Consider the following 13,514-nt stretch of genomic DNA (forward strand, 5'->3'; position numbering starts at 1 on the left):
TCTTTGTGCATCGGTGCTTTTTTCTCTAGAACTTACTACAACGAAAGTAAGTGCATTATTTATAATTAATACAGTTCTGCCACTGGTTGAGTTCTATAGAACATTCCTGTTATTCTCAGTGGACCCAACTATTCGAGGTGCCACTTAATCAAAATTAGAGTAGCTGTCCCGGAGATGATTATGTAAAGCAGGAGTTTATAATATTTTTGAGTAACGTGAAAACATCCAACTCTCTGCAATTAGTGATGGTATTTTGGATGTCTTTTAATTGAAAAAGAATTTCAGTAATGAACAGCCATTGTAAGTTTTCAGTACTTTAAGTGATGCTGTGTTTCATTAATCACAACAGTATTCAGCCCTTTAAGTGATGCTGTATTTTATTAATCACAACAGAAAAATAGTGTTTGAGATATTTGTTACTTTCCAGACAACACTTATTATTCAGAAGGATCTTTGACAAGGACCACTAGGGGTCCTCAGCTCACAGGATGGGACCCTGTCTTAGAAGTCATTAGTTACTTCTTTCTTTTTTGGGGAACAAAATCATTTGCTAGAGCCATTCTTTCATTACAGAGCCTTGACACTCACAGAGTTTACACTTGGGGATTACTCTGGAGGTAAGTGACGTGTAGCAATCTATAATGTCACTGAGGCACACTCAGACCAGTAGTTTCCTTCATATAAGAAATAGTCACTTAACATTGTAAGCAAACCTGTAGGACACTCGGCAACAAAATTTTGTTATTTTTTAACTTTTCACTCCACTCCCTAATGAGTTTGAGGCAGTCAATTTAATACTTGTATGGAAACTAATTTGGCAATAAATTTCATAAAAAAATACTTGAGGTCCTCTGTGTTCTGGAGAAAATAGTGTGTTGTGATATTATTAAAGAATTTGGAAACTTTTGAAAGCCTAGAAGATACCTGCTTGAACTGTATTAACATCATGGAGGTCCACAAATGTGCAACAGAGAGATTTAAATGTCAAGTGATTTGTTTTTGACATTTGTCTCTTGATCTATAAAAACAACATCGGGCCTCATTGAAATGACTTTAAAGAAACCCTCGGCCATTGCCAGCATTGGGCCCAGCCATCCCTAGAAGGGGCCTTGGCCCCACCAGCACTTGGAACGCGTGGTAAATCTGAAGCTTCCTTCAGACTGTGGCTGTGGGAGGCCACGCTGGGCCACAGCTACCCTTCCAAACCTCTTGGGAGTTAGACTCTAGGTTTTCCCAGGACCTTCAGAAAAGCAGGATCCAGACGTGTGCTGTGCTTGACCTGGGCTTGGGGCTCTGGAACTCTCCTTCTTCCAAGGCCTACTGGCACGCTTCCTCAGAGGTGTCAACCCTTGCGCTGGATGCCTGTCATCTTCAGCTACCCCATCCTTCCCCCATCCCTGCCAAGGGTCCCAGGCAAACAAAGGCAGAGCCTACCCCTTTGTGTATTTTAAGGAATCTGACCCCCAGTTTTCTTTTTGCTGCATGAGCTTTTTGTGTGCTCATGTAGTTTCGTTTTTGTTATTGTTTTTGTTTTTTGGGGTTTTTTTTTGCTAATGAAATGTTGGGAAATAGAACAAAATATAGCCTCCCCTGGAATTCACCTTTTTAGGAACAAATAACAGTGGCAGTTTAGAACACAGATAAAACCTATTACTATTAGTGACCTGATAACGGTCTTTCAGAAAACGACTTACCGAAGCAAGAGCGACCAGTTCCTTTCTCTCTGATTGGGTTTCATAAGGACAAAGTGTAGAATTTATTTTTTAACAGGGAATAATCCAGGAGGTTTATTCGTGGTGGTTGGGAGCCCCCAGGTCGTTGTGTAAATTCTAACCACTACTCTCCGTCCCATTTGCCTCTAGGTGGAATCCCTGACCTTGGAACTTAGAAGAGCTCCATGAAGGGGGTCAAACAGCTTCAGGTGGGCTTCTGTGACTCCACCGAGATGGGTGCATTTTCCCTAGAGGAAGACTTTAGCTGTTGCAACCATTGCCTGGGCCACAGTCATGAATAGATCTCCTAGGACATAGAAAAGCAGCCATGGAAGAAAATGTAGGAGGAGGGTTCCTCATCGGTGTGAGTCCTCAGGCCCAAGTGCCTGGTTTATTAAATCTGTTCTGGCCCTAGATACACAACTATGGGAGTATTAAATACTGAATTATACCACCCATGTTGTAACTGAAAGGCACTTGCTTGGACCAGGATAGCTACCACCAAGATTGCCCGGGTAGACAGGATCTATTCACAGGAGAACCCCAAGTTCGTGATAGAAACCAGCGGTCATGGTGACTCTGAAGGTCTGGAAATCAGTGAGCAGTCCACAGACGAACATACTTGAACTTAAATTTAGAGCCACGAAGTGCCAGAGAACCAAAAATTTAGCCAAGCGGATCTCCAAAGTCCATTTAGAATGGCACACAGTGCACTGGTCTGGAAGACATAAGCCTCTTGCCTAAAGTCATTTAGTGAGAGTAACAAAGTTAAGCAGAAAACTTCGATCCCATCCCCACCCCCGAAGTCCCATAATATAACATGACTTTAGGTTCAGGATGAAAGAGGAACTTCAAGGCTGCAGCAGAGGCTGAACAAAAGAAGCCTTAGGAATTAGCATCTAACAAATTAACAGTCAAAATCTGGGCCCTGTATAGGGTCTTAGTAACAAGAAGAACTTTAGTGTATGCCCTGCTTTGTTTTACTCCTGGGCCCCTTTCTTTTCACACATGCAACCAGTTCCCACCTGCGGACTTCAGTGGGCTCTGAAGTGTCACATCTGACGGTGGGAGGAGTTTAAGGAATTGGGGCACATCCTTGTGCATGGTAAAGGTAGGTCCTAGCCAGGGAGAAGAGCATCACAGATGCTAGTAGGAAACATAGCACATAGGAATAGGTTATAATCCCCTAAAATGACTATTTTTTTGGACATGCATTGAAAATTTCCTTAAATTCATAAAAGTCAAAGCTATGTATTGGAAATGGCAGTGAGCACTGGGGTGGCTCTGCCGTGGTTAACGGCTCTGGTACAAGACCACAGGGATCCATCTCTCAACTTTCTAACCCTTCGAGTTCCTTTACCTCCCTGTGACTCCTTAATAAGAGAGAAATCATAATAAGACAGGAATCACCTTAATAAGACAGAAGTCATAAAAAGAATATTTACCTTGCAGGGTCATGGAGTTGTTCCCAGACTTTTCTGCAGTTTGGAATTACCTGGGGGATCTTTAAAAGGTACTCAGGCTTGGTTCCTACCTCTAGACCTTTTGATTTAATTGCTGTGAAGGCAATTATTGGGTTAATATACAAAAAGTGCATAGAACAGCACCTGAACATATAGCAAGCACTTGATACATGTTAACTATGATCACTATTTTATTAGTATCCATTTTGCAAATTGCTACACATGATCTTTCACTTTCTGCCCTAGTTCTTAGGTTACACAGCCCTTTTTTCAAGGAACCATGCACACACTGTATGTATTTGTGTTATCTACAGTTCTGTCTTCCCTGTTTAGTGAAACTTTATCTTCCTTTAATTCACCACAGCTCCTGCTCGTTGCTGCACATACAGCAGATATTTCAAAACTAGAATCAAGTACTTTCTGACTCATTCTGAAAATTCGTATTTCATTTTCCAGCATGATATGACCATAGATTGTACCTAAGTCGTGTCAATTTGAAAGTGACAGTTTAGACATATCTATCTAAGCTTAACTATTTGAATTTTCCCTGTATTAAAATTGTGCTCAAGAGCAAATAACAGAATGGATGCATTAATTGTCATAAAAAGTGTGCCTTTAAACAATGCATTTAAAATATTTTATTATATTTATCAAAATAATATTTCCAATTACATCTGAGTGACCCTAATGTATTTACATATCATTTTTTATTGCAGGTTTATTTTAGATGCTTAAATTAGCACTGGCTCAGCTCTGTGAACACACACTATAGTTAGAATCTAACTATGTGCCAAGGCACTGTGCGAGGCTCTGAGATACTAGATTGAATGGCAACAAGTTCACAGTGTAATAACTAAAATATGATGTATAGGATACTGAATACACCCTGATCTATTACTTCTCTCCTCCCACAACTGTCCTGAGCCCTTTAACTGTAACACAAAGTAATTTAGAATAAAATTAAATGAAAATTACTCTTTTTGAATAATATGACTGCTCTCCTCATTACCCAATTCTTTATATCCCTGAGAAGTAATCTGAATATTGAAAAATTATGTATGGTTGATTATGCTAATTATAGCATTTTTTTATAATGGCAAAACCAAAGAACAGTCTTTTTTTCAATAGTTAGAAAATGACTAAGTGAAGTGTAATGGAGTGTTATATAGTTAAAAAGCATTTTTCAGAGCACCTGCATGGCTCAGTGGGTTAAGCATCTGACTCTTGATCTCCCCTCAGAACTTGATCTCAGGGTCGTGAGTTCAAGCCCCACATTGGGCTCCGTGCTGAGCTGGAGTCTATTTAAAAAAATAAAATGAAAAGCATTTTCAAAAATGATTTAATTATATGGGAAAGTAATTTTAGTGGTAGGATTATAGGAGGCTTTTTAAATTGGGTTTAAAAATCTCTGTTTTAGTAAACATTTGTTTTTTACTTAAATTACCTCCTATATTTTTCCTTTATTTTTTACTTTGAATCACTTGCATTGTTTTTTAAACCATCCACCCATTTAAGTGATCCAATTTGCCAAATCCAGAATATTAACGTGTCTTACAAAACACGCACTTTACCTATCACTGTTAGTTGAAAATGATATAAAATATCTTGCCAAGTGAGTAAAATATGTATGCTGTTTTAGGGAAGAGTAGTAAAAGAACACTAATAAAACCCCTGTTAGTACAATCTTGGGTCACAATGCTCTAAAACTCCAACTAGTCTCTGTGAGTCTATCATCCCCGATTTCCATTTTACTTGTAACACAAATTTCTGTTTCAAATCAGTCGATTTGTTTATCTGGGTAGTTACCTCCTCACTCCTCTGTTCTCCAAAAGACACCTTAATTCATCAAAATTGGTTAACATATATTATTTTATTGAAAAAAGACAGCTAAGTGTCTTAAGGATCCTTCTACTGGGGGAAATCTGCTAGCAGGGTAACTACATTAACCGGGGAGATGAGGGCAACGTACTCCTCTCCAAGGATGTGGCATTTGAGCAGACCTGAGTGACTTAAAGGAGGCATGACATTACCTTGGTGGCGTACCTTTCCCAGAAGTCTTTCCTCGGGAATGCTGACCCATCCTTTCTGCTCCAGTAAATGCTGCTGCATCCAGAAACATTCATTTCTCCCCTCCTGACACGATGAAGGGGACATTCGTTACTTCTTGCTCTATTTCCCCAGGGCTTATTGCTTTTCCCTCTATTTTAACACTCTCTTTCCTTCTTCCTGGTGTTACAGGTTTATTATTTACAAATCTGCATCTCCCCAAAGAAGGGTACTTTTCTACCAGGAGGGAAAAGCCGGTCTTACTCACCACTGGGGCACTCAGTGCATTGCACCACGTTTTGTACTTGGGAGGCACTGGTTGAGTGCGTTCATTTGCTTGCATTTTAATTAAGTCTATCTCGTAGCTTGAATCGAAAGTGGAGAGCAGGAGCATTCTATCACCTCAGCTTTTTGGGCCGTGAAAACAATGCAACCACTGAGAATCTAGAAAGATTGACAGAATCTCAGTGTCTTCCATTGTTTTGAAAAATAGTCTGGAGGAAAGAACTGGTATTCAACCCGCAACCCACGCTGAACCTCCTTAACTGTACCACTAAATAGAGTAATTTAGAATGTGCTTAATTAAAACTTCCCTCCCTTCTTGAATAAAAACCGTGATTATCAAACTCATTATCTATGGAGAGGAGAATGTAGGAAGGAATATTCTAGTATGTGTGGTGTACCTCATGAACATATTCTCATAAGGAGTCTGTGGTGAGAGAACAAGCCTTTACAGTTTTTCTGTAATCCTTGAAAAGATTTCTAAGTCTGAGAGTGAGAGTCTGTTTCCTTGCATGCAAATGTCTTTCCCTATCATCTGCTGAACTGTTTTTATTTATGTATTCCTTTTCCCAGGCTCCTCAAGCCTGTGTTAATTAGCATCAGTAGCGGAGCATCAGAGGAACATAAGTCACTTATTTGTGAACAAATTATAAGAATTGCAGCCGAAATTGATTTGTGCAGAATATACACCTACAGTCTGAATGCTTTTTAATATATTTATCTTGTTTTAATTAGTTGGTTTATTTTTCTTCCATCCTGTTCCCTTTATATTATTTCACAAGGCTCTGAGCTCTGATCATTATTTTTGGCTCCTCGGCTTCCAGCAGAACTCTCCTATGAAAAGGTGTATTGAAATATTATTTCATCTGATGTGACTTGAAAGGGTCTGGAATGCCACTACATTCCCCTACAAACAATTTTCCCACCTGTTCACTGCTAATTAACAACCTCTGAATAAGAGATGAAATTTTTCATTTTATACTTAATGAGATTTAAATACTTTAGAAGACTTCATGGGAAAATGACTTAAATTCATTTCCTTCTCTTTCCTTCTTTCCTTCCTTTTTTCCTTCCTTCCCTCCTTCCTTCCTTCCTTTTTCTTTCTTCTTCCTTCCTTCCTTCTTTCTTTTTGCTTTTCTCTTTCTTTCTTTCTTTCTTTCTTTCTTTCTTCTTTCTTCTTTCTTTCTTTCTTTCTCTCTCTTCATCCCTCTCTCCCACCGTTTCTTGACTTTTTTTTTCTTTTTCCTGTTCTCTCTTCCAAGAATTTAGAGAATTCTAATCTGTGCCATGCACTGTGATAGACACTGAGGGCAATATCATTAATCTGAATCAGTTTTTATTCTCAAAGGGCAAAAAGAAAAGTTGGAAAGATAGATGTCAACAAATAGCTGCAATTCAAATGAATAACTGAAATCCTAGAAGACCACGCAAACTGCTATGGAAAAGAAAGAGAAAGATCCCTGATTCCTAGGGAGCAATGAAGAAGAAAGAGCCAGAAGATGAGTCTGTGCAATGCAAACGTCCTCAACTTTACAGGTTTCCCAGTGGTTTTCAGTGTCATGCAACTTTCTAAAATCTTTATCATGCTCCTATGATAAAGAAAGTATTATTTGCCTTCTGTAGTTGCACAATATCCAAGCCTTAAGTTTGTTAAGTCAAAGATGTGACAATCACCTGAGTTTGGGCCCCACAAAATCCGATGATACTGTTTCTTTAACTTGAATTGATTGGTGTGTTGGCCTAATGTGGATATCTTTTTAAATTCTCTGATTTGCCAAAAGGAAGTACATCCCCACCACCTGCACGGGTAAATGGTTACAATATTTTTAAATAGAAATAAAAGAAATTATTAAAATGCTTACCTCATTGCATTTTTTACAAAAACCCCAAAAGACCGGACTTCTTTATCAGTCTTATTTCAAATATGAATATTAAAGGTTGAATGAGTAAACTAGATCACCACAAAATTTAGACCTCAATTTAGTCACTAGTATTAACATTTTGATGTTTCCTCAAATGCTGTTAATCAATAGAAAATGGATTGATTCTAAGTTGGCCTTATTTTTCTTCTCTTGTCTACCCTCTGGATGGAGGTTCTCGGAATCCTGAAATGAAGGAAAGTCTGGAAAGTTGCTTCTTTGCCTTGTTAATTCCAAAATTACAAGCCTGTCCTCTCATAATTGCAAAAACACTTGAACAAACTAATCAATTATTTTGTACTGTGAGAGTTTTTAAAGATAGTAAATTAACGAAGTACTAGAATCTAACACTTTCAACTTAAAAACAAATATTTGTTGAATGATATGGAGTTGAGACAAATAGGCACTGACCCTGCCCTGATGGAGATCATAGTTCTGTTGGGAAGAAAGCTACAAAGGCATAACATATAGGACCTAGAAGCATCTAGGCTACAGGGTGATTGGTGGGGTCGGACACTAAATCTCACTTGGGGTGATTCAGGAAGCTCTCCTGGAGGAGTGCCAACTGGATGAGCAGTAAATGGGAAAACTGGATAGGCTGGAATGGGAACATAGAGACCTCATGGGTCTCAGTATACATTCAGAGGCCAGCTCTAGACAGATGGAATATTCTGGTTACCACTGGCAGAGGATTTGTGAAGGTAAAACTAGAAGCAGGAAACCCAGTTCTTAGTTATGAAACGTGATGATCAGAATTAGGGTAAAGAGCAGTTAGGTCCTTCCAGGAAGCAGATGCCACGATAGACGAAACCTGCAAAAGCAGATGCCACGATGGATGAAACCTGCAAAAAAACGTGTGGGGAGAAAGCTAGAGAAGGTGGGTAGGCCCGCAGATTGTTCTGTTATCTGACACCTGTGGAGAAAAAGGGGAGGGAAGGAGGAGAGGGTAAGAAGAGTTTCAGACTACAGCACAGTTACTGGAAAGTTTCAGCCAGGTTAACCAAGAGACTCCAAACCAAAGGGACCTATTAAAGAAGCCCCGTATTTTGCTATTATGCATCTGCATTTTGTGTGGGGGGCAGGGAGTGTGGGAGAGAGAGGCTTTATTTTACTATAAATAAAGTAAATATACTTTATTTATTTACTATAAATAAAGTGGGGTCGGGTGGGGGAACCTGGTCAGAAGGTAGAAGGAGACCCAGGAGGGATTGGCATTTATACTGGGACTGGGCAGGGGAAGGGCTGCCTCAGGGCCTGTTGGGAAGGAGAAACTGAGGCCAGCCCCTACTGAGACCTACCTAGAGAGGTGGGGATGGGAATTGGGCCTGGAGGAATGAGGGGCCACCCTGTCTCCAGGCTGGACATGAGGCCCTGGCCTTGCCTCATTTTCCCCTTACAGGACCTCAATCCTGCCTGCTCCCTTGGCCTTATGGACTCCAAACCTTCGTGCCCTGTTGCAGAGGAGAGGGCTAGGCATGTGAAGGCAGTGGACAGGGAGCCTAGGGAAGTTAGGGAGCACAAGGTAGGACCCAAGGTGTGGAGAAGGTGGCAGCCACCTGGGCGGTTGGTTCCTGGAAGCGAAGACCACAGACAGAGCCACACCTCCCAGGGCACCCGCAGGGCCCCAAACGGCCACTTCCAGCAGATGGGCCAGGCACCCCTGCAAGGCATTCGCTGGGCATTGGGCTGGGGCGGGGGCAGCATTTTCCAGCACAGGGCAGTCTCCAAGCTCTGCTGGTCCATGTGCTTCTTCCTCAGCCTGGAGGACTCTCTGTTCACTGTCCCGTTGGAACGTTCCGGCTTTGAGACCACCCTCAGATGCCAAGCTGCCAGTTTGTTCATACGCTTCACCTCGAGCTGCGAGAGCTGTTCTTCCTCCTCAAATGTCACATCTACTTTGGCACTGGAGGTGATGGCCTTGATGGTGGGGTCATAAGAGTTGGCTGCCAGCACCAAGTTGGCCCGTAGGTAGTTGACATCGCTCCTCTTCTTCCAGTTTGCCAGGGCGACGCGCTGCTCCGTGAGCATCTCCGGGTCAGGCTCGACAATGGAATCCTCAGGATCATGTCTAGGCACAGGGCCACTTTGGGGGGAACGGTTGCGGAGCATGGTGTCTGAGGCCTTGGAGTCCCAGTGAACACTTGGAGTCCGCAGTGACCATAACCATCTCTCCCACATCCATGACTTGTACACTGTGGTCGAGGGCCTCGATGACATCATAAGAGCTGAGGTTAACACCAGCTCTGGCTCCTCCTGAACCTGCCTGCTGTTCTCCAGTGAGGGCTGCAGTTGCAGTGACTGGGCCCTTGGCTGGGTGGCTCCAGCAGGGTGGGCCTGGGACCAATGTCTGCTTCCTCAATAGCAGATTCCCCAGGATGTCCAGGTATTCCTCCAGGCCAAGTTGGGCTTGGGCTCAGGCTCCAGGGTGACCAGGAACTCTCCAGTTGGGGCCAGGGTCTGATAAGCCTCCTCCAGAGAGGGCTGCCCAGGAACCGAAATGGTGGTAATTTGCTCAGGTCTTCTTATCCTACTGGTCTTTGTGCCCCCCCTTCCCCTCCCTCTCCCCTCCCCCTCCTCCTCCTCCTTCCCCTCTTTCACTTTGTATCTTCCACCCTCCTCAGCATCTTGAAGTCCTCAAGTGTCAAGATGCCATTAGATAAGGGGTTAATTCATATCCAGAAATACATAAAGAACCCATACAACTTGACAGAAAAAAATCCAGCTAAAAAGTGAGCAGAGGATCTGAATAAGCATGCTTCCAAAGAAAGCACAGATGGCCAACAGGTACATGAAAAGGTGCCCGACATCACTAGTCATCAGGGAAATGCAAATCAAGACCACGGGGAGGTAACATCACACAGGTGTTACAATGGCTATTATCAAAAAGAGAAGGAATAACAAACGTTGTGAGGATGTGGAGGAAAGGGAATCGTTGTGCCCTGCTGCTGAGGGTGCAAATTGGTACAACCCCTGCAGAAAACAGTATGGAGTTTCCTGAAAAAATTGAAAATAGAACTACCACACAATATAGCAAAATGAGTGAAGGTGGTCAAAAGATAGAAACTTCCACTAAAAAAAAAATAAATCCTGGGGAGACAATGTACAACACAGTGACTATGGTTAATAGTAACCATTCTGTAAGTTTTGCCCGTGTTGTTACTTGTGGCTGTGACTTATCTTCACTGATCAGTATTATTCCGTTTTATGAATATATCACCATTTGTTCATCTGATCTATCACTGATGGCTAGTCAGGTCACTTCTAGTCTTGTGCTGTTTATAGTTCTAATGCATATTTTTGAAAGTTAAAGAGTAGATCTTAAAAGTTCTTATAACGCGAAAAAAATACAATTCTGTGTGGTGATGGATGGTAACTAGATTTGTTATGGTGATCACTATACATTGTATGCAAATGTTGAATCATTATCTTGTTCATCTGAAACTAATGTTATATGTCAATTATATCTCCATTAAAAACAGTGATAAAAAGAATAAAAATTAAAAGATCTTTATTTTCCCATTAGTCTGTGGTTCCCAAAAAAAGTGAAGAAGCTCAGAGGAAACACAGCCTTGGCATGAATGCGGCAGGGGATTGAGAGGGGAAGAAATTAGGATTGTCAGGCAACTGTGATACCTGCACAGCTGGAGATCTAAGAGGTACATACATATTCATGGCTGCTACAGAGATAGGAAAGAACATATAAAGTATAGAAGTCTGGAGAAGTGTGGTTTGTGATTGATTGGATATGGAAGGAAAAGAAAAAGAGGAAGGACTCAGGGTGGCTCTGAAGTTTCCGTGCGATCTAGTGCAAAACAATACAATTGATGGCAAAAGAATGGGGTATTTAATAGGGATGGAGATAAACGCCTTTTTTATCAGATTGAATCTTAAGTGTTTATGGAATATCTATGTGGACACAACTGGGAAAATATATCTGAAGACACATGGGTTCCCAATGGGCCTTATGTTTATTCTCATCCTCAACTCTGTCTCTGTCTTTGTCTCTCTATTTATGTATATATATGTATATATGTATATATATATATGTGTGTGTGTGTGTGTACATATACATATATATGTATACATGTGTATATATATATATATATATAATATATACAGATGCCCATAAAGATGAAGCTATTCGCTTCCCAGAATATCAGATTTAACAAGCATTCAGTCTGGGGTGTCTGAGTGGCTCAGGTGGTTGTTGAGTGGCCAACTCTTGATTTCAGCTCAGGTCATGATTCTGCCTGGGGTCATGGGACCCAGTGCTGCATCTGGATCTGTGCTGAGCGTGGAACCTGCCTGGGAATCTCTCTCTCTCTCCTGCTGGGATTCTTTCTCTCTCCCTCTGCCCTTTTCCCCTGTTTGTGTGCTCTCTCCTCTCTCTAAAAATTAAAAAAAAAATTTTAATAAAAAAAACCTTTCAGTCTGAAGTCATTTATGTAATGCAACTTTATAAAACTGTATTAAAGCAATTCTGTTCAACAAAAGATAATATTAAGAAACTGAATAGGCAAGCTCAAAAAAGTCAAATACATGGATTTTTTTTAATTTTAGAAATTAATAAGAAAAAGACTGATAACCCATTAGGAAAATGAGCAAGTGACTTTCTTGGGTACCTTATAAAAGAGGATATTCCATGCAAGATAAAAACACAATGAGATATTACCACAAATCCACCCCATTTGCTGAAATGAAAAAGTGTGACCATACCAGGTGTTGGCAAGGATGTGAAGTAAATGAAACACTCACATAGGACTGGAGAGAGTACAATTGGTACAACCACGTCATGACAAGGTTGGTGACCTTGAAAGCCCATATAACCGATGGCCCAGTGTGAGCTTATATCTAACAGAAATGCCTGTAAATGTGCCAGAAGACGTGCACAGAATGCTCGTAGAAGCATTAGAACTATAAACAGCACAAGACTGGAAGTGACCTGAATATCCATCAGTGATAGAGCAGATGAACAAATGGTGATATATTCATAAAATGGAATAATATTGATCAGTGAAGATAAGTCACAGCCACAAGTAACAACACAGACAAAACTTACAGAATGGTTACTGAATGAAGCCAAATCTAAAAGAAAACATGCACTATGATCCCATCGATCTAAAATTAAAATTCCAGCAACACTATAGTATTTCGATATGTATACTTACAGGTTAAAATGCAAGGAAAGCAAGGGTGTGGATTGTCACTGAGAACGAGCAACGAGGGCTTTTGTGAGCACGCCTGCAATGTTTTCTTTCTCGATCTGAGTGATGGTTACTGAGTGGTGGTTATAACATGGTGCTCATGTTATTAAAATACATTAAGCTGTGTTATTAAAATACATTAAGCTGTCCATTTGTGTTTGAGATATAGGCATGCCACATTTTATTGTACTTCACGGATACTTTTTATTTTTTATTTTTTTTAACAAACTGACCTTTTGTAATAAGCCTGCATGGAACAGATTTATCAATCAATGCCATTTTTCCAAAAGTATCTGCTCACTTTGTGTCTCTATGTCACCTTTTGGGTAATTTTCATAATATGTCAAACTTCTTCACGATTATCGCATTTGTTACAGTCATCTATGGTCAGCGATTATGACTCATTGAAAACTCAGGTGATGGTGAGTATTTTTTAGCAACACTTTAAAATTAAGATGTACACATTGCGTTTTTAGATATAATGCTATTGCATACTCCATGACCTACAGTATTATATAAACATAATTTTTATATGCACTGGGAAAGCAAAGAATTCATTTGACTCACTTTATTGTGATATATGCTTTATTTCAGTGTTCTCGAACAAAACCTACAAAACCTCCGAGGTATATGTCTACTTTTTCTGCTTACTTGTTGTGTTTAACAATAAAGATAAAAAACTGAAAAGCAAAAAGAGAAAACCATAAATACCTTATTTCTTCAAGAAAGAAATCTTATGAGGTAAGTTTAGAAGAAAATATGAACATCTCTTAACAAATGAAGACTTACGATAGGAAGGTAGGAGCTGATGTTTACAGGTAAAAATTTTATCTTATTATTATTTTATTTTTAATTTTTTAATGTTTATTTATTTTTGAGAGAGAGACA

General features: G+C 40.3%; 1 pseudogene; it reads right to left on the minus strand.

Moving 5' to 3' along the window:
- Positions 1-8,815: 8,815 nt before the first annotated feature.
- Positions 8,816-9,944, minus strand: LOC124527151 (peptidyl-prolyl cis-trans isomerase FKBP8-like; annotated as a pseudogene).
- Positions 9,945-13,514: the final 3,570 nt, after the last annotated feature.

The sequence above is a fragment of the Lynx rufus genome, unplaced genomic scaffold (genome assembly GCF_022079265.1).
Source record: "Lynx rufus isolate CCGP_SWC_20201006 ecotype Redwood Valley unplaced genomic scaffold, mLynRuf1.p SCAF_5, whole genome shotgun sequence".
NCBI classification, from domain to species: domain Eukaryota; kingdom Metazoa; phylum Chordata; class Mammalia; order Carnivora; family Felidae; genus Lynx; species Lynx rufus.